Source organism: Triticum aestivum, chromosome 2B (assembly GCF_018294505.1).
Source record: "Triticum aestivum cultivar Chinese Spring chromosome 2B, IWGSC CS RefSeq v2.1, whole genome shotgun sequence".
Lineage (NCBI taxonomy): Eukaryota > Viridiplantae > Streptophyta > Magnoliopsida > Poales > Poaceae > Triticum > Triticum aestivum.
This window is the reverse complement of record NC_057798.1, coordinates 50,245,632-50,267,049: the sequence shown is the minus strand read 5'-3', so window position 1 is coordinate 50,267,049 and position 21,418 is coordinate 50,245,632. Positions and strand designations below refer to the sequence as shown.

Here is a 21,418-nt window from a genome sequence, read left to right as displayed (position 1 = left end):
TACTTAATGCATATTAATACCCCTCTGATTATGAACGTGAATATGATTTGTGAGTAGTTACGTTTATTCCTGAGACATGGGAGAAGTCTTGCTATAAGTAGTCATGTGAATTTGGTATTCGTCCGATATTTTGATGAGATGTATGTTGTCTCTGCTCTAGTGGTGTTATGTGAACGTCGACTGCATGACACTTCACCATTGCTTGGGCCTATAGGAAGGCATTGGGAAGTAATAAGTAGATGATGGGTTGCTAGAATGACAGAAGCTTAAACCCTAGTTTATGAGTTTCTTCGTAAGGGGCTGATTTGGATCCACATGTTTCATGCTATGGTTAGGTTTAACTTAATACTTCTTTTGTAGTTGCGGATGCTTGCAGTAGGGGTTAATCATAAGTGGGATGCTTGTCAAAGAAAGGGCAGTACCCAAGCACCGGTCCACCCACATACCAAATTATTAAAGTAACGAACGTGAATCATATGAGCGTGATGAAAACTAGCTTGACGATAATTTCCATGTGTCCTCGGGAGCGCTTTTCTCTATATAAGAGTTTGTCCAGGCTTGTACTTTGCTACAAAAAAGATTGGGCCATCTTGTTGCACCTTATTTACTTTCATTACTTGTTACTCGTTACAAATTACCTTATCACAAAACTATCTGTTACCGATAATTTCAGTGCTTGTAGAGAATACCTTACTGAAAACCGTTTGTCATTTCCTTCTGCTCCTTGTTGGGTTCGACACTCTTACTGATCGAAAGGACTATGATAGATCCCCTACACTTGTGGGTCATCAGTATCATGCGCTCGGAAATAGGAAATGCTAGCCAAAATCCCAAAGGAAACTAGCAACAACACATTTTAGAATGTTCATGAATTCGAAAAATATTTGTGGATTTTAGAATGTTAGCAAAGGAAAACATTTATCCTAATTTTAGAATGTTCTTGAAGTTCTCTTTCTTTTCCTTGCCTATTTTCTTAAAACTAGTGGTCTTGTTAACCATCAACACTTGATGCTCTTTCTTGATTACCGATTTCAGCATCGCGAAGAGCTCGGGGATCGTTTTCATCATCCCTTGCATATTATAGTTCACCACGAAGCCTTTGTAGCTTGGTGGCAGTGACTGAAGAACTCTGTCAATAACACTCTCAACTGGAAGATCAGTTCCCAGCTGAGTCAAGTGATTGTGGTTCCCAGACATTTTGAGTATGTGTTCACTGACAGAATTGTTCTCCTCTATCTTACAGCTAAAGAACTTGTTGGAGACTTCATATCTCTCAACCCGGGCATTTGCTTGAAATATCAACTTCACCTCTTGGAACATCTCATATGCTCTGTGGCGTTCAAAACGCTTTTGAAGTCCCGGTTCTAAGCCGTAAAGCATGGCACACTGAACTATCGAGTAGTCATCCGATCGAGCCTGCCAGACATTCATAACATCTGCATCAGCTCCTGCAACAGGTCTGTCACCTAGCGATGCGTCAAGGACATATATTAAATGTGTATTGAGAAAGTGTTGTTCCTCATGTATATGGAAAATTTATTTTTAAAAGTCAAGTTAGAAAATATTAATAATATAAATGTGTTTCAAAAATGTTAATCAAACATCTAAAAATGATAAATGTGTATAGGAAAAATATTGACCATGTATTATAAAAATATTAATATGTTAAACATGTATTTCAAATATGGTAATCAAGCATTTCAAATGTTAAATGTGCATAGAAAAAATATTGACCATGGGTTATAAAAATTAATACGTTAAAAAAATATTTGAAAAATATTAATCAACTATTTGAAAAATATTACATGTGTATAGAAAAAATTGTAACCATGTATTAAAAATATGATGAAATTTTTTATCATGTATTAAAAAATATTAATCAAGCAATTAAAAAACCTGTTGAAACAGCATGTGAAAAAGTTAATCAAGCATTTGAAAAATGTTAAATGTGTATAGAAAAAATGTTGACAATGTTTAAAAAAATATTAATCTTGTCATTGACGGTGGATGGCGCGGTACGTGCGGGCTGCCGCCTTGTCGATGTCCGCATATCGGGCTTCTTTCTCTGCTGGCAGGGCACATTGATGGTGGATGGAGCGGTACACTACGACGTCGTCCACAGCAGCCACGATATTCGTTCCATGGTGCCCCCCTCCCCGCCCCCCTGTCGGTGTGGAGCAACTCGCCATTCCTCAGCGAGCTGAACCACGCGTCGGCTTGGAGCTTCAGCCTCCACGCGCCTGGCCTAGAGCGTCGATGGAGGTGGAACAAATAGATGCCTGGCTCATGACACGCAGGCTTGATGGGCCACCCAGACGGCTTTTTGGCCGGAAAATACTTCTTCCGTTTCGTTGGATGCCATAGAGAAAATTGTTCAAGGAGGAAATGGGGAGCGAAGGTGTGGTGCGGTTCTTGCTCGGTGTCTGGCATCGTTTAAATAGCGGGCGGACGCGAGCCAATCATTGTTGTGTTTAATGTCAGCTGGCTCGCGAACGGACGTGCGGCTGAAGTAAGTTTCTTGGCACACACCCGGGTTTAATGGAGAAAGGCGGACAGTCTACAGCGGTTTGAATGCCACGAGAAGGCGTGTTCAGCCGGGAATGAAGCGGGTGCGTCCTCGGCTGGCGCGCCCCTTCAATGACGGAGATAGTAAGAGGTCGCGTCTGCTCTGGGCCGGCTTCAATGTAAAGCGGACGCTCTATAGCTGCATGAATGAGGGCAGCTGGCGTTGGGCGGCAACGGGCGCATGTGAGGGAGAAGGGTTTTGTGTGGGCCAGGGTGTTAGAAGTGGATGTGGGTGTAATCCGGACGTCCAGCCTTCATGTTCATCTTTGATTTACGGGAAAAAGTGTGTCCGAACCGCTATGAGAATCAATGCAGGACCGCGTTGAATGACACCCGCGCACGGGCTGTTCGAGGGTCGGGCGTTCGAGATGCCTAACTTCACGCCCACATGCGCATGCACAAAAATTAACAACGCCTTGTCCGCTTGTATTGCATGACGACGGAATGATCGACCACTCTTGATAAACTCTGAAAATACTCTTAAAATGAATTGGGCTGAAAATGAAATAGGTACCCATCCTTCTTCCATACTCTGAAAATGAACAGGCAGCCCGAACGGAATCAAATAGCTAGAGCCTGGAGCCAGTCTCGGCGACGTCGACGACGAAGCGGTAGCGGACGTCGTTGCGCGCGAGCCTGGCCAGCGCATCATTGATCCCGTCGGTGGAGACGAGCTCAATGTCGGCGGTGATGCCGTGCTCCCCGCACAGGTCCATCATCTCCTGCGTCTAGCTCCTTCATGCCCCCTGTCATGCTCCCGCTCACCGTCCTCTTTCCGAAGATGAGCGGGAAGGACGGCAGCTCCACGGGCTTGTCCGGCGCCGCCACCAGCACCAGCTTGCCGTTCACCTTGAGCAGCTCCAGGATGGGCCCCAGCGAGTGCTGCGCCGACACCGTGTCGATCACGTAGTCCAGGCTCCTGGCCATGCCCTGCATCTGCCTCTCGTCGGTGCTGAGGACGAAGTCGTCAGCCTTGAGGCTCTCCCTCGCCTCGCGCTCCTTGGCCGGCGACGTGCTGATGACGGTGACCTTGAGCCCGAAGGCCTTGCCGAACTTGACTGCGACGTGGCCCAGCCCGCCCAACCCGACCACGCCGAGCCTCCTGCCAGCGTGTAGCATGCCATGCTGCTTCATGGGGCTGTACACGGTGATCCCGGCGCACAGCAGCGGCGCGGCGACGTCCAGCTGCAGGGCGTCCGGGATGCGCACGAGGAAGCGCTTGTGCGCGACGAGCATGCTGGAGTAGCCGCCGTAGGTGACGCTGCCGTCCCAGAAGATGCCATTGTAGGTGAGCGCGACCTTGTCGCAGTAGTTCTCCTCAGAGCGGCGGCAGTGGTCGCAGTCGAGGCAGGAGGCGGCGATGCATCCCACGCCGACGCGGTCACCAGGGCGGAAGCCGGAGACGTTGGCGCCGACCCGGGTCACGACGCCGGTGATCTCGTGGCCGGGCACGAGGGGGTACATGGTGATGCCCCAGTCGTTGTTGATGAAGTGGAGGTCGGTGTGGCACATGCCGCAGTAGTGCACTTTGATGGTGACGTCGTCCACGCCGTTTTCCCGGCGCTTGAAGGCGAAGGGCATCACCTTGCCGGAGGGCTCCATGGCCGCCCATCCGCTCACGGCCTGCGTGTGGTTCGGGGTCACCTCCATCGCCAAAAATGTGCGAGTGCCTCTGTGGGCTTGAGACAGTGAAAGATTATTGGTGTCTGTGGTGCTGGTTGCGCTGTGTGTTGTGCATCTCAGCAGCGCTACCCACGGCTACTTATAGTGCGCTTGAGCTAGACGCGCTTGGTCTATTCTGATCGTTTGTAAAGTCTTGCTTTGGAGGTTAGGTTAATTTCGTTCTAAATAGTTATAAAGGGGTGGTTGCACTTGACCTGCTAGGGCGTCAAATATAATCATTAAACACTTCATGCTGACGTATTAGAGCATCTTCAACAGGCGCGCAACGCGCCGCGCTAAACACTACTATACCGCGCGCGCTTCGCCTGGTTTTGCGCGGCCCGCAGCGCTGGCTCCAACAGCCACGCTAAAATGTAGCACGCGCGCCGCTCCAGCAGCGCGCAAAAAATGCAGCGCACATAGTCTGCTTCTATGATACAAAATGCGTATACCCAGGCTTCTCCAACGATATATAGTTCTATTACGTCCACATAGCCTACTTCTACGATACAAAATAAAACTTGCTTCTTTCTACTACGTTCACATAGCCTGCTTCTACGATACAAAATAGAACTGACTTTTCCAACGATATATAGTTCTACTACTACTCGTTCTCCGACTCAAACTCTGCCTCGGTGATGTCCTCCTCCGACATCTGAGCATAGGCGTCAAGGAACCGCTCGTCGCGGGAGTCCCAGGACGATGCATCTCCTAGCGCCATGTTTTATTTAGCAACCGCCTTCCGCGTTCGCTTGTCCTCGCGATAGGCGGCTCGCTCCTTCCTCCTCTCCTCCCTCTCCGCCCTCCTCTCGGCGAAGAACTGTTCTTCGTTGATGATGTCTTGCGGGAAGCGTTGCCTCCACACCATCATGGCTTCCTCGTCCATCTCGGTCAGGCTAAGACGGCGCTCCCGCCTCCGGTGTTTGCGACGATCCTCGTCAGTGGTAAGCCACGGGAAAGATGCCAACTCCTGTGCCCGCTCTCACCTCGACACGTCGGTGAAGTCGCGGAGGCGCCACGCAGCAACATCGTACGCGCGCGCGCCATCCTGGGCGGTGTCGAAGTTCCGAGGCCGAGGCGCACGCCGCCGCCCGACTGAATTGGGGCGGAGTAGGTGCCGGAAGGGCGCACGCGGACGCCGCGGTAGCCTGAACCTCCCCGACGGCGAGGCGGCATGGTGGCGCAGTGGTGGCGTGTCGGCGACAAGGAGGGAAAGCAGTGGAGAGAGCGAGAGAAAGCGGCAGATGGCGCTGCAGTTTTATAGGCCGTGCGCGCAAGCTGCCGCCTTTTCCCGCACGCGCGCGCTTGTTTCCCGCCACCGCTGGAGCGCGCGAAACTGGTCGGCGCACGCTAAAAAGCACTTTTACCGCACGGGCGCGTCTTATGCTCTTAGTCAACAAATTTGAAAGTTTTGTTCATTAAATGTATAGTTTAAGTAACATTTTGTTACATTGTTCATTAAGGAAAACAATAGCAAGTTGGTACAAGGTCAACTTGGCATAATACAAAACGTAAGATGCAGAACTACAACAAAAATCGTATTAATCCTCTTCTTCGTTTGTTCACCGCCTGCCGGATCATGAAATTAATTTGGACCCAACAAACACTGAAGGAAAGAGACATCTACAAACACTTTCATCGTACAAGGCTTTCAATACCGCAATAGCTACTCGACGTGAACAATTGGATATAATAACCGTTCGAAAGAACATTGGCCGAAGAAACACCCCAAATAGGACATGCTTTCCATTTTTCGCCATCAATCCAGAGGGTTGCAGAATCCAGACCTTGCCGCAAAACAAACAGAGAGATGACATCAAAGTTTCCGCACCAAAATCTAGCCAACTAGTTCCCTTGATGGACACATGAATTATCTAGATCCAAAGACTGCCAACATATCTAGCAACATGCCCTTCATCCACACAAGTTTGGATGTCGTCGAGTTAGAAAGAACCCGGATCGACCTTATTCCAATGCGTCATGGTTGTTGTCACCTCGTCGGACAACCGAAACTTTAGGGAAAACAATGAACTACAAGAACTGAAAACTATGAATGGATGGGTCCTCACTCCTCTAAACAACGACGAAGCCGGCGGACGGGAGAGAGAAGGATAACCGGGGCGTTGGGTAAATAAAATCTAGATTTACTCCTTCTTTTGCGGGGTAAATCAAAATTTACTCCTAGAAATACTATATTTCGGATGCATTTTTAGACAATGCCAAAAGGTGCTACAGGACTATACAGTAAGGCGATATGGTAGTATGGTACATGACGAAGCCAATAAAAGTTTAAAACAACACCCCACGCCGATTTGTCGATCGAGTGGATCCAAATCCTGGCCACAGGCCTGCTGGTCGGCTCGATGCACAAGCAGATGTATACCGCGAGATTTGTATTTTTGTTGCCATCGTCGGTATCTATTCCCTCCGTATGTAAGAATCTTGAATCTGATCGATCAGGCATGTGACGCCTCTCTGTCACAAGTTTGTGTACTACGTGGACCAAAATGACAGAGAGGAAAAGACGAACGATCGAGTAGAATTACTGTGCACCTACCGCAGGGTTTCAATCAGCCGTAGCAGCACGCGCGTTCATGGCCGGGCTAGAAAACAAATGGTCCTGTGCTTAAAATATTAGAGCGTGTGATTGTTCCAAGTAATTTTAGTTCGAGCGTTCTGTCACAAGTTTTGTCTTCTGCAATGCGATCCAGAGCGAGTGCATTGACCGAACTAATTATTGTTCAGACGAAAAACGCAGCGCGCTCGCCCGTGATTTCCCGGGAAAACCACACGTGGTTGCTCCACAACTAGAACTGACATTGACCGGCGAGGCGATTACCGGGAAGACCGTGTGAAATTCGGGTGAAAGTGAAACTGATAATGGGTTGCCACGAGAACCTTTGCCATGTGAAGAAGCGTGACCGGACAACTACTTCTACTTGACCCGTGGGAAAGGGAGGCTGACAGACCGACTTTGACCCTGGAACGACCGCCCGTTTGTGGGTCCAGTCCACAGGCGTGGCTCCGAGTAGTTTCAGTTTCGGCCAGTCTTTAGAGCATTCTAACAGACCCCGTATAACGTCGGCCGCAAAACGCATTTACAGCTCGCGGAAAAATGGCTTTGCGAGCCGGCGCGAGCGACCGCAAAGTCAGACCCCACAAAACGGACCCGTATAAAAGGATATTCGCGAAATATGCTCTTTTACGGGTCGGTTTTGCGGGGTCTGCTCTTGCACCGCTCCCGCCGGTCTGCAAATCACATACGGTTTGATCTAAATTTGACACATATGCACATATTAAAAAATATATTAATACCACACCACAATACAACAATCATCCACATTACAAATAATTATTCGAATCACCGAAGCAAACTAAATAATTAAATATAAAATTTGTCCCGAATACAAATCACACATGAATTAAATGAAAATAAATAGAAAAATGAGTTTCGTTACTGTCCACCCCTTTGCCAATGGTGCTCAATGAGATCCTCTTGAAGCTGAAAGTGGGTGTTTGCATTTTCAATCTCCTTGCAAGTCTGAAGAAAAGCTCTAATGTGGTTATGGTCTCTATCTGGTTTCACACGGCTACCCACATTATCGTAGAAGAACTTCAAGTTCATGTCTCTCTCATCTTTGAGAATCATATATTGTGAAGAATAACACAACATGTCATGATGTTTTTCATGGTCCGCTGGTCCCAAAAACGAGTAGGACCATGAACAATGGCAAACCTAGATTGCAAAACCCCGAATGCTCTTTCAATGTTTTTCCAGGCCGCCTCTTGCACCCTTGCAAATTCACGTTGTTTCCTAGTTGTGGGTTCTTTGATGTTCTTGACAAATGTGCACCAAGGAGGGTATATATCATCTACAAGATAGTACCCCTTTGTGTATTCATGCCCATTGATAGTGTCGTGGTAATCTCGTGGTAATCTCATGTCAGATGCCAGGGGGTAATCTCCACCTTCGTGACCTTCCGTGAAGGCTACCTCGACGTCCTGCCCACGATCGAGTTGTGGGGCAGGTTCTTCTACATGAAGTTGGGCACCAAGGCCAAGGGCGAGCCGGCCCAGTGCGGATCGTGTGTTGCCGTGCGGTGCACCGGCTCTAGGACCCGCTTTCCTCCCATTGCTTTGCTAGAGTCGGCGAAGCTATGGCAGAAGTCATACAACCTTGCCGTAGCTAGGGCCTCTTCGAGCAGGTCGACACCGTCTTTGTGTGCCTCCTTTGCTTTTGCCTCCGTGTACAGGGTGACGCGAGGCGAGTCAAACTCGATATCCGTTGGGATGATAGCTCAGCCCCGTACGCGAGGAAGAAGGGAGTGAAGTCGGTTGATTTGTTGGGCATGGTCCGAAGACTCCAAAGGACGGCCGACAGCACCTCGATCCAGCAGCCGGCCAAGCGCTCTAGTGGCTCGACGAGCCGTGGCTTAATGTTAGATAGGATGAAGCCGTTTGCTCGCTCCACCTTGCCGTTTGACTACGGGTGAGCAACAGACTTGAGGTCCAGTCAGATGCCATGAGTCGCGCAGAAACGGGCCAAGGTGCCTTTGGCGAAGTTCGTGTCGTTGTCGGTGATGATGTTGTGTGGGACGTCGTATCGAACAGTGATGTTCATGATGAATGTGATGGCTGTCGTGCCGTTTAGCTTCTTGATCGGCTTTGCTTCGATCCACTTCATGAACTTGTACACGGCGATCAGCAGATGGGTCATGCCGCCGCGTGCTGTCTTGAACGGGCCTACCATGTCCAAACCCCATACCACAAACGGCCAAGTGATTGGGATAGTCTTGAGGGTTGAGGCCAGCTACTATTGCTTGGTGCTGAAACACTGGCACCCCTTGCACTTCCGGACCAACTCCTTGGCATCATCTAGAGCAGTCGACCAGAAGAAATCATGGCGGCAAGCTTTGGCTACAAGGGATCTAGAGGCAACATGGTGGCCACATTAACCTGGATGAATGTCCCTGAGGATGGTCATGCCCTTCTCCAGCTCTACGCAGCGCTGGAAGAAGCCGGTCACGCCGTGCCGGGCGAGCTCTCCATTGACGATGGTGTATGCACCTGCCCGGTGTTGGATCTTCCGGGCCAACACTTCGTCGGCTAGGAGCACGCGGCTCACCAGCAAGTTGCGGATGGGCTCCGCCCAAGATGGATCTTCCACCACCGTAATGACAGCAACCGGCACTAGGGTGGCCGAGTTGGGAGGCGGCGGGCGGGAGCCGACCGCTCCTTGTGGCGGCGTGGAAGTCCCCGGGCCAGCTGAAGTAGTCCCCGGGCCGGGTGCTGGAGTCCTCGGGCCGGTTGTGGGTGCTTCAGCCCACGGGCTGCCTGCAGAAGTCCTTGGGCTGACTACTGATGTCCCCGAGCCGGATCCGGCTGCTCCGAGGTCAGCTGGCACGAAGATGGATTCTAATTCCGGCGAAGGCTTGATAGACGACTTGTGCAAGCACTCAAGGGAGACACCGGCTGGAATGGCCTGCTGAGTGGAGCCAATGCGTGCCAGGGTGTCGGCTGCTTCGTTGTCGGCCCATGGCAGGTGGATGAACTCGCACCAGTCGAAGTGCCCGCTCATCTGCTGGACGAGGAAGCGGTAGGTCGCCATGTTGGCGTCCTTGGCGTCCTAGTCGCAGGAAGACTGTTGGACCACAAGGTCCGAGTCGTCATAGCACAGTATGCGGCGGATGCCGATCTCCTTGGCCAGCCGGAGCCCGTGGATAAGTGCCTCATACTCGGCAACGTTGTTGGAGGAGGCGAAGTGCATCTGCAATGTGTACTTCAGCTTGTCGCCTTTGGGAGAGGTGAGGATGATGCTGGCTCCCAAATGGTGTGCATCTTCGAGCCATCGAAGTGCATCCTCCAATGCATGGAATCCGTCGCTGGCAGCAGGTACTGGGTCTCGGCCCAATCGACTTGGAAGTTGGCTAGTGCTTGGGACTTGATGGCGGTGCGGGGCTGGTAGAGGATGATGCGGGGAGCCATCTCGATGGCCCACTTGGCCACCCGACTTGAGGCATCTCTATTGCCCATGATCTCGGCAAGGGGGGTGGTGCAGACGACCGTGATGGAGTGCTCCTGGAAGTACTGCTTCAGCTTCTTGGCGGCAAAGTACATGCCATAGCACATCTTCCGGTAGTGGGGATAGTGGCGTGGTACTAAGTCTGACAGTAAGAGTAGGGGGTACGTATGAGGAGGCAAGGCCCTAGCTACGGCAAGGTTGTACACACCAGTTTACGAGTTCAGGCCCCTCTCGGAGGTGGTAAAAGCCCTACGTCTTAGTGCCCTGAGGCGGTCGACTAGAATATGGGTGTGTGTTACAAGGGGTGCGAACCCTTGTCCCAGAGGAGGGGGTGGCTTATATAGAGTGCGCCAGGACCCCAGCCGTCCTCCGTTACAGGGGTTCAATGTACATTAAGGTAGGGCGTTACTGGTAATGCCAACTATAAAGTTCTATTAATGATCTTTAAGACTACGGAGTGAACGCATGACTGTTGCCATCCCAAGTGACTCTAGGTCTTCTGTACTCCGAGTAGTTTCCTGTATGGTCGAATAACTTTATCTAGGTCGAGTGAAATTGGGGGTATCCGAGTGAGATGACTGGTCGAGTGGATTGCAATCCATGGTTAATTCTGTCGGTATTTGATACGTCTCCAACGTATCTATAATTTTTGATTGTTCCATGATATTATATTATCTGTTTTGAATGATTATGGGCTTTTATATACACTTTTATATTACTTTTGGGACTAACCTATTAACCGGAGGCCCAGCCCATTGCTGTTTTATTGCCTTTTTCAGTATTTCGAAGAAAAGGAATATCAAACGGAGTCCAAATGGAATGAAACCCTCGGCAACGTGATTTTTTGGAAGGTTATCATCCTGGAGGCTTGGAGTTCACGTCAGAAGATACTCGAGGAACCCAAGAGATAGGCCCCCCCTCTACTGGGTGTGCCCCCTGTCTCGTGGACCCCTCGAGCACCCCCCGACCGACTTCTTTCTCCTATATAAGCCTACATACCCTAAAACTATCGAATATCAAGATAGATCGGGAGTTCCGATGCCGTAAGCCTTTGTATCCACCAGAAACCTCTCGGGAGCCCTTCCGGCACCCTGCTGGAGGGGGGGATCCTTCACCGGTGGCCATCTTCATCATCCCGGCGCTCTCCATGACGAGGAGGGAGTAGTTCACCCTCGGGGCTGAGGGTATGTACCAGTAGCTATGTGTTTGATCTCTCTCTCTCTCTCGTGTTTTCTCTCGTGTTCCCTCTATGGCATGATCTTGATGTATCCCGAGCTTTGCTATTGTAGTTGGATCTTATGATGTTTCTCCCCCTCTACTCTCTTGCGATGAATTGAGTTTCCCCTTTGAAGTTATCTTATCGGATTGAGTCTTTTATGAGAACACTTGATGTATGTCTTGCCGTGCTTATCCGTGGTGACAATGGGATATCATGTGCCACTTGATGTATGTTTTGGTGACCAACTTGCGGGTTCCGCCCATGAACCTATGCATAGGGGTTGGCACACGTTCTTGACTCTCTGGTAGAAACTTTGGGGCACTCTTTGAAGTACTTTGTGTTGGTTGAATAGATGAATCTGAGATTGTGTGATGCATATCGTATAATCATGCCCACGGATACTTGAGGTGACAATGGAGTATCTAGGTGACATTAGGGTTTTGGTTGATTTGTGTCTTAAGGTGTTATTCTAGTACGAACTCTTGAATAGATCGATCCAAAAGAATAACTTTGAGGTGGTTTTGTGACCTACCATAATCTCTTAGTTTGTTATCTGCTATTAGTGGCTTTGGAGTCACTCTTTGTTGCATGTTGAGGGCTGTTATATGATCTATCTATGTTATTATTGTTGAGAGAACTTGCACTAGTGAAAGTATGAACCCTAGGCCTTGTTTCCTATCATTGCAATACCGTTTACGCTCACTTTTGCCATTAGTTACCTTGATGTTTTTATAATTTCAGATTACAAATACCTTTATCTACTATCTATTTTGCACTTGTATCACCATCTCTTCGCCGAACTAGTGCACCTATACAATTTTCCATTGTATTTTGTGTGTTGGGGACACAAGAGACTCTTTGTTATTTGGTTGTAGGGTTGTTTGAGAGAGACCATCTTCATCCTATGCCTCCTATGGATTGATAAACCTTAGGTCATCCACTTGAGGGAAATTTGCTACTGTCCTACAAACATGTGCACTTGCAGGCCCAACAACGTCTACAAGAAGAAGGTTGTGTAGTAGACATCAGTATTCCCTGCTATACTTTGAATGTCCTTGCTTCTAGGGTAGTGACATTGGGTAAGGTGTATAGATCAGGCCTATGACCCTACCCTAGGTTCATGACATTGTCATTTGCCCCCGAATGGATTGAGGTCCAAGTGAAAAGAGAATTGAAGTTGACTCTGCCTTGACTCTTGTGCTTTGTAAGCATTCTTACCGAGCTCGAGGTTCACGCTGAAACTTTGACTTCATTTCAGTCGCCTTGATAGATTCAGAGGTCGCCGAGTGAACTTATGCTGGCAATCTTCGAGTGGTGGTATAGTGCGAAATCTTTGGCGCGATTGGTTACTGCGGTTCCCGGATCTCACGGGATTCGAAAATTTGGGGAAGCGCGCAAGGCGGAGAGCACTGCAGTAAACAAGACAGATAGACTGGGGTGCCTCGATTTCTGCACCACCTTTTTCGCCACGTATCTGGTGCGCGACTGTTGCGAGATTTGATAGGATCGCTCAGGCCCACGCGTCAGCCACTCGGAAGCAAGCCCATAAAAGGCGTCGAGGCCGACACATTTGCATAGTGCGCCCCCATTCCCCTTCTTCTTCCTCTACTTCTCCATCGCATCTACCTCCACTCTCGATGCCGCCGCCCCGCCCGTGCGCAGTCCTCCACCATGGTGAAGGACAAGATGGCGGCCGTGGAGCACTGAAGAAAGTGACGGCTATGGCGAAGGGCAAGAAAATGAGTCGGGGATCATCGTCGAGGTCCGGGTTGCCGCCTAGCTGGATCCGGGGAGACTGGATTTGATCCACGCTCCGGCAAGTGGATCTGGAGGATCTGTCCGCCGCCGGTTTGATCGCCTACGGGACTTGGAGGCTGCTAGGGGACGAGATCGAGCCTCAGCCGCGGGCAGGTGAGTGTGTCCTCCTCGCAACTCATGTCGACCGTGGTTTCTCCCTGCCCCCGCATCCTTTCTTTCGGGGCTTTGTGAACTTTTTCGGTGCTCAGCTTCACTACTTCTCTCCCAACACCATCACATATCTTTCTGCATTCGTTTCTCTGTGCGAAAACTTCCTAGGCTGTAGACCGCACTGGGGTCTCTTCAAACATATCTTCACTTGTCGTTCTCAGTCGGTGAAGAAGGCAAATCCTACTGACGAGAGGACGCACGTGATTCAGATGTGCGGGGTTTAGGGATTCAGATGAGGAAGAGGAAGAGGAGCACTTTCCCCCCTATGAAACTTCCTAGGTCGGTTAGAGGGTGGCAGTCGACCTGGTTCTAGTGCCAAGACATTCCGACCCCCGCTCAGTCGACCGGGTCTTCCTCCCTTTACCCTAGATCGAGTCTAGCAACCTTCTTCACTGATCGTGACTGCAGCGAAGAAAGTAGAGACGAACATGCTAGTCGAGCGGGTAGTTCAGTTGGTTTGTCAGGGCGTGACTGGTATGGATTTATTGGAAGTGTTCCTCAGTCGATGCATCCAGCCGCCCCAAGCCCGTGACCACTTGATGTGGATGTATTCGGACTCCAATGATACCGCTCGGGTCCACCCAGAGGAGGTCACCAACGAGACGGTGGCCTAGTGGCTGAAGGACATTACTGGAAACAAAGGCAACCCCAGGGGGCCAGGAGAGTCAACCCATTCGACACTGAAAACCAGTCGGACAAGGTCTGGCCCTTATTTCCGAGTGTATTTGATTTTGACTTGCGACCATCTTTGAATCTGACTGATGCATGTTTAACTTCTCGCCTTGCATGTTTATACTGAGATGTATTCGATGCCGAACAGAGAGCAAGCTCAGGAGCAAGCCTAGGAGGAAGTGGAGAGTGCAGATGAGAGCGCCGAGTGGCAATCTCCTAATGATGATGATGAGGAGGAGGAAGAGAATCATGAGTCGGACGACGAGGAAAAAGTCGACTCACCACCCTGCACCGAGCGTCGATCCAAGCAGTCCCATGATCCCGCGGGCGGGTGCAACAAGGCTATGGCTCCGAGCATGCAAGTGCATAAGCGCACTCGGACTTTGACTCCAGAGCCGTCAGAAACGATCGCCAAGCACCCCAAGTTTGTCCCTTCAAAGCCTCGGAAGACCTTGCCCAAGATCAAGATGGACGTTCCCGTCGCTTCGGCATGAGTGTTCTGTCTTTCTGTATTATATTGTCGACTCATACTTCTTCTCTGACCGAGTGGGTTCTGAATTTGTCAGTGCTGCAACTTCTGGGACCTCCATGGATATTGACAAGGCTCGGGATTATGAAGAGACTAAAGATCTACTTCCAGAGCGGGTAAGATTCCGCAATCTTGTGCTTATTTTGTCGGTTGAATTGTCAGTCGATTGAGCTCTTATGGTTGCTTTTTGTGCAGCCCCATGAGACGTTATTGAACTCCCAGATAACGATGAAGAAGCGCCTCAGAAGAAGACGGGACGGAGGGGCAGGGCTTCAAGCAAGAGAACGCCAGTCGGCCAGGAGCCTCAGTCGGCACCGGAAACGGTGGTCCAGCGGTCTGGAGATCCAACTTGGGCCTTTGTTTCTTTTGCCAATACCGTGTCAACTGATCATCCTTTAGCGTTGACTACTCAAGTCCCTGCTTCGTCTATGCAGCACCATGCTTCAGATCCTATGATTGCTCCGACTGTATTGCCGCCGTCGCTCTTTGCTGCTCATCATACCCCAGATGACCTCGCGGGTGCAGCCAAGGAAGCCATACTCCAAGAGAACCTTATGATGGAGCAAATGAAGGTGGTGCACGAGGCCAGCCAGGTTGCCTATAACGCCAGCTCTTCTCTGCATATTAATGTCAATCTCAGTTGATTTCCGACTGATCCTCCAATTTGATTTTTGCCTTGCTATGATATAGTAGTTGTAAGCTGCTGATTCATTGTCCGTAAGATGTCCCTAGATGAGTGTTTTGGAACCTTTTGTGTGCATCTATCACGAGTCTGCATTTTGCATCCAATCACCCACTTGGTGTTTTAACTCATTGGTGAATAATCCTTCCACTTGAGTCGACCAGGTTGAGTCGAGTGTATCTTTAAACGAGTGGGGGCATGCAAAGTGCTCCCACTGGGTGTAGTCCCCGAGACCGCCGTCGGATGTTTGATTCAGCGGGGGTCTTTGTCGAATGTCTCTTCATTGTTCTTTCACTCGGCATAATAGTTTGGTCCGAGTGGGTTCTAGACCAGTGGGGGCACACAGAGTGCACCCACTAGGTGTAGTCCCCGAGACCACAGTCGACTGCGGGCAGTCGGCTGGGGTCTGAGAATCTCACTTTTTTTTGCATACTCACGCTGGGCAGACCATGCTAAGTGGACCAGTGGGGGCACGCCAAGTGCACCCTTTGGGTGTTGTCCCCGAGACTACTGTTGAATGTTTTGATTCTGTAGTAGTCTTAGATCACTTTATGCTGTGACTAACTTTTGTTTCTGTCGACTAATGTGTCTTATTTGCTATCCGCAGAAACCTTGCAAGCTAGGGGCCCGGTTTGCTGAGTTGGAGAAGAAACAGATCAGCCTCAACCTTGACCTGGAGCTGGCCAAGAAGAATCTTCAGAAGGCCAAGGATGATGTTGCCGTTGGGGAACGTAGTAATTTCAAAAAAATTCCTACGCACACACAGGATCATGGTGATGGATAGCAACGAGAGGGGAGAGTGTGTCCACGTACCCTCGTAGACCGAAAGTGGAAGCGTTAGCACAACGCGGTTGATGTAGTCGTACGCCTTCACAATCCGACCGATCAAGTACCGAACGCACGGCGCCTCCGAGTTCAGCACACGTTCAGCTCGATAACGTCCCTCGAACTCCAATCCAGCCGAGCTTTGAGGGAGAGTTCCGTCAGCACGATGGCGTGGTGACGATGATGATGTTCTACCGATGCAGGGCTTTGCCTAAGCACTGCTACGATATTATGGAGGTGGACTATGGTGGAGGGGGGCACCGCACACGGCTAAGAGATCCAAGGGATGAATTGTTGTCTCTTTGGGGTGCCCCCCTCCTCCGTATATAAAGGAGGGGAGGAGGGGGCCGGCCAGGAGGAGGAGGCGCACCCAAGGGGGGAGTTCTACTCCCACTGGGAGTAGGACTCCTCCTTTTCCTATTTGGAGAGAGAGAGGGAAGGAAGAGGAAGGAGGGAGGAAGGAAAGGGTGTTGGGGAACATTGCAGAAAATAATTTTTTCTACGCTTCACCAAGATCAATCTATGGAGTCATCTAGCAACGAGAGAGAGAGAGGAGTGCATCTACATACCCTTGTAGATCGTGAGCGGAAGCGTTCAAGAGAACGGGGTTGATGGAGTCGTACTCGTCGTGATCCAAATCACCGAAGATCCTAGTGCCAAACGGACGACACCTCCGAGTTCAACACACGTACGGTTGGGGAAGACGTCTCCTTCTTGATCCAGTAAGGGGGAAGGAGAGGTTGATGGAGATCCATCAGCATGACGGCGTGGTGGTGGAAGTAGCGGGGAATCTCGGCAGGGCTTCGCCAAGCTCAGCGAGAGGGAGAGGTGTTGGGGGGAAGAGGGAAGCGCCAGGGACTAGGGTGCGCAGCCCTCCCTTCCCTTCTTTATATAGGGGCCCTGGGGAGGCGCCGGCCCTGTCGTGGTTCTAAGTCTGACAGTAGAATGGGGGGTAAGTATGAGAAGGCAAGGTCCTAGCTATGGAGTAGTTGTACACACGAGTGTTTAGCGAGTTCAGGCCCTTCTCCGAGGAAGTAACAGCCCTACGTCTCGGAGCCCGGAGGCGGTCGACTGATCTCTGTGTATATGAGTTACAGGGGTGCGAACCCTTCTACCAGTGGAGGGGGGTGGCTTATATAGAGGACGCCAGGACCCCAGCCAGCCCACGTAGAGGAGGGTTAAAGTACATTATGGCTGGGCGTTACTGGTAATGTTGGGGAACGTAGCAGAAATTCAAAATTTTCCTACGTATCACCAAGATCTATCTATGGAGAGACCAGCAACGAGTAGAAAGGAGAGTGCATCTACATACCCTTGTAGATCGCTAAGCGGAAGCGTTCAAGTGAACGGGGTTGATGGAGTCGTACTCGTCGTGATTCAGATCACCGATGATCCTAGTGCCGAACGGACGGCACCTCCGCGTTCAACACACGTACAGCTCGACGATGTCTCCCACGCCTTGATCCAGCAAGGAGAGAGGGAGAGGTTGAGGAAGACTCCATCCAGCAGCAGCACAACGGCGTGGTGGTGATGGAGGAGCGTGGCAATCCTGCAGGGCTTCGCCAAGCACCTACGGGAGAGGAGGAGGTGTCACGGGAGGGAGGGAGGTGCCAAGGGCTCAGGTATGGATGCCCTCCCTCCCCTCCACTATATATAGGGGCAAGGGAGAGGGGGGAGGCGCAGCCTTTCCCCTTACTCCAAGAAAGGGGTGCGGCTAAGGAGGGGGGGAGGAGTCCATCCTCCCCAAGGCACCTCGGAGGTGCCTTCCCCTTTAGGACTCTCCCCTTTTTCCTATATCTTGGCGCATGGGCCTCTAGGGGCTGGTGCCCTTGGCCCATGTAGGCCAAGGCGCACCCCCTACAGCCCATGTGGCCCCCGGGGCAGGTGGCCCCACCCGGTGGGCCCCCGGGACCCTTCCGGTGGTCCCGGTACAATACCGATGACCCCGAAACTTGTCCCGATGGCCGAAACAGGACTTCCTATATATAAATCTTTACCTCCGGACCATTCCGGAACTCCTCGTGACGTCCGGGATCTCATCCGGGACTCCGAACAACATTCGGTAACCACATACAAACTTCCTTTATAACCCTATCGTCATCAAACCTTAAGTGTGTAGACCCTACGGGTTCGGGAGACATGTAGACATGACCGAGACGTTCTCCGGTCAATAACCAACAACGGGATCTGGATACCCATGTTGGCTCCCACATGTTCCACGATGATCTCATCGGATGAACCACGATGTCAAGGACTCAATCAATCCCGTATACAATTCCCTTTGTCTAGCGGTATGGTACTTGCCCGAGATTCGATCGTCAGTATACCGATACCTTGTTCAATCTCGTTACCGGTAAGTCTCTTTACTCGTTCCGTAACACATCATCCCGTGATCAACCCCTTGGTCACATTGTGCACATTATGATGATGTCCTACCGAGTGGGCCCAGAGATACCTCTCCGTTTACACGGAGTGACAAAATCCCAATATCGATTCGTGCCAACCCAACAGACACTTTCAGAGATACCCGTAGTGTACCTTTATAGCCACCCAGTTACGTTGTGACGTTTGGCACACCCAAAGCACTCCTACGGTATCCGGGAGTTGCACAATCTCATGGTCTAAGGAAATGATACTTGACATTAGAAAAGCTTTAGCATACGAACTACATGATCTTGTGCTAGGCTTAGGATTGGGTCTTGTCCATCACATCATTCTCCTAATGATGTGATCCCGTTATCAACGACATCCAATGTCCATGGTCAGGAAACCGTAACCATCTATTGATTAACGAGCTAGTCAACTAGAGGCTTACTAGGGACATGGTGTTGTCTATGTATCCACACATGTATCTGAGTTTCCTATCAATACAATTCTAGCATGGATAATAAACGATTATCATGAACAAGGAAATATAATAATAATCAATTTATTATTGCCTCTAGGGCATATTTCCAACAGTCTCCCACTTGCACTAGAGTCAATAATCTAGTTCACATCGATATGTGATTAACACTCAAGGTCACATCCCCATGTGACTAACACCCAAAGAGTTTACTAGAGTCAATAATCTAGTTCACATTTACCATGTGATTAACACTCGATGAGTTCTGGGTTTGATCATGTTATGCTTGTGAGAGAGGTTATAGTCAACGGGTCTGAACCTTTCAGATCCGTGTTTGCTTTACAAATCTCTATGTCATCTCCTAGATGCAGCTACCACGTTCTATTTAGAGCTATTCCAAATAACTGTTCTACTTGGAGCTATTCTAAATTGTTGCTCCATTATACGTATCCGGTATCTCTACTCAGAGCTATCCGGATAGGTGTTAAGCTTGCATCGACGTAACCCTTTACGACGAACTCTTTTACCACCTCCATAATTGAGAAAATTCCTTAGTCCACTAGTTACTAAGGATAACTTTGACCGCTGTCCTGTGATCCATTCTTGGATCACTCTTGTACCCCTTGACTGACTCATGGTAAAGCATACTTCAGGTGCGGTACACAGCATAGCATACTGTAGAGCCTATGTCTTAAGCATAGGGGACGACCTTCGTTCCTTTCTCTCTATTCTGCCATGGTCGAGCTTTAAGTCTTAACTTCATACCTTACAACTCAGGCAAGAACTCCTTCTTTGACTGATCCATCTTGAACACCTTCAAGATCACGTCAAGGCATGTGCTCATTTGAAAGTACTATTAAGCGTTTTGATCTATCCTTATAGATCTTGATGCTCAATGTTCAAGTAGCTTAATCCAGGTTTTCCATTGAAAACACTTTCCAAATAACCCTATATGCTTTCCAGAAATTCTACGTCATTTCTGATCAACAATATGTCAACAACATATACTCATCAGAAATTCTATAGTGCTCCCACTCACTTCTTTGGAAATACAAGTTTCTCATAAACTTTGTATACACCCAAAATCTTTGATCATCATCAAAGCATACATTCCAACTCCGAGATGCTCACTCCAGTCCTCAGAAGGATTGCTGGAGCTTTGCATACTTATTAGCATATTTCAGGATAGACAAAACCTTCCGGTTGTATCACATACAACCTTTCCTCAAGAATCGTCGAGGAAACAATGTTTTGACATCCTATCTGCAAGATTTCATAAATAATGCAGTAATTGCTAATATAATTCCAACAGACTCTTAGCATCGCTACGAGTGAGAAAGTCTCATCGTAGTCAACTCCTTGAACTCGTCGAAAAACATCTTAACGACAAGTCGAGCTTTCTCAATGGTGACACTTACCATCATTGTCTGTCTTCCTTTCAAAATCCATCTGTACTCAACAGCCTTACGACCATCAAGTAGTTCTTCCAAAGTCTACACTTTGTTTTCATACATGGATCCTCTCTCGGGTTTTATGGCCTTGAGCCATTTATCGGAATCCGGGCCCACCATCGCTTCTCCATAGCTCGTCGGTTCATTGTTGTCTAGAAACATGACTTCCAAGACAGGATTACTGTACCACTCTGAAGTAGTACGTATCCTTGTCACTCTACGAGGTTTGGGAGTGACTTGATCTGAAGTTTCATGATCACTATCATAAGCTTCTACTTCAATTGGTGTACGTGCCACAGGAACAACTTCTTGTGCCCTGCTACACACTTGTTGAAGTGACGGTTCAATAACCTCATCAAGTCTCCACCATCCTCCCACTCAATTCTTTCGAGAGAAACTTTTCCTCGAGAAAGGACCTGATTCTAGAAACAATCCCTTATTGCTTTCGAATCTGAGACAGGAGGTATACCCAACTGTTTTGGGTGTCCTATGAAGATGCATTTATCCGCTTTGGGTTCGAGCTTATCAGCCTGAAATTTTTCACATAAGCGTCGCAGCCCCAAACTTTTAAGAAACGGCAACTTAGGTTTCTCCAAACCATAGTTCATACGGTGTCGTCTCAACGAAATTATGTGGTGCCCTATTTAAAGTGAATGTGGTTGTCTCTAATGCCCAACCCATAAACTATAGTGGTACTTCGATAAGAGACATCATGGTATGCATCATATCCAATAGGGTGCAGTTATGATGTTCGGACACACCATCACACTATGGTGTTCCAGGCGGTATTAATTGTGAAACAATTTCCATAATGTCTTAATTGTGTGCCAAACTCGTAATTCAGATATTCATCTCTATGATCATATCATAGATATTTTATCCTCTTGTCACGACGATCTTTCAACTTCACCCTGAAATTACTTGAACCTTTCAATAATTCAGACTCATGATTCATCAAGTAAATGTACTCAACATCCA

General features: G+C 49.2%; 1 pseudogene; it reads right to left on the bottom strand.

Moving 5' to 3' along the window:
* Nucleotides 1-2,970: 2,970 nt before the first annotated feature.
* Nucleotides 2,971-4,287, bottom strand: LOC123040342 (probable cinnamyl alcohol dehydrogenase 6; annotated as a pseudogene).
* Between the last annotated feature and the right edge of the window lie 17,131 nt (nucleotides 4,288-21,418).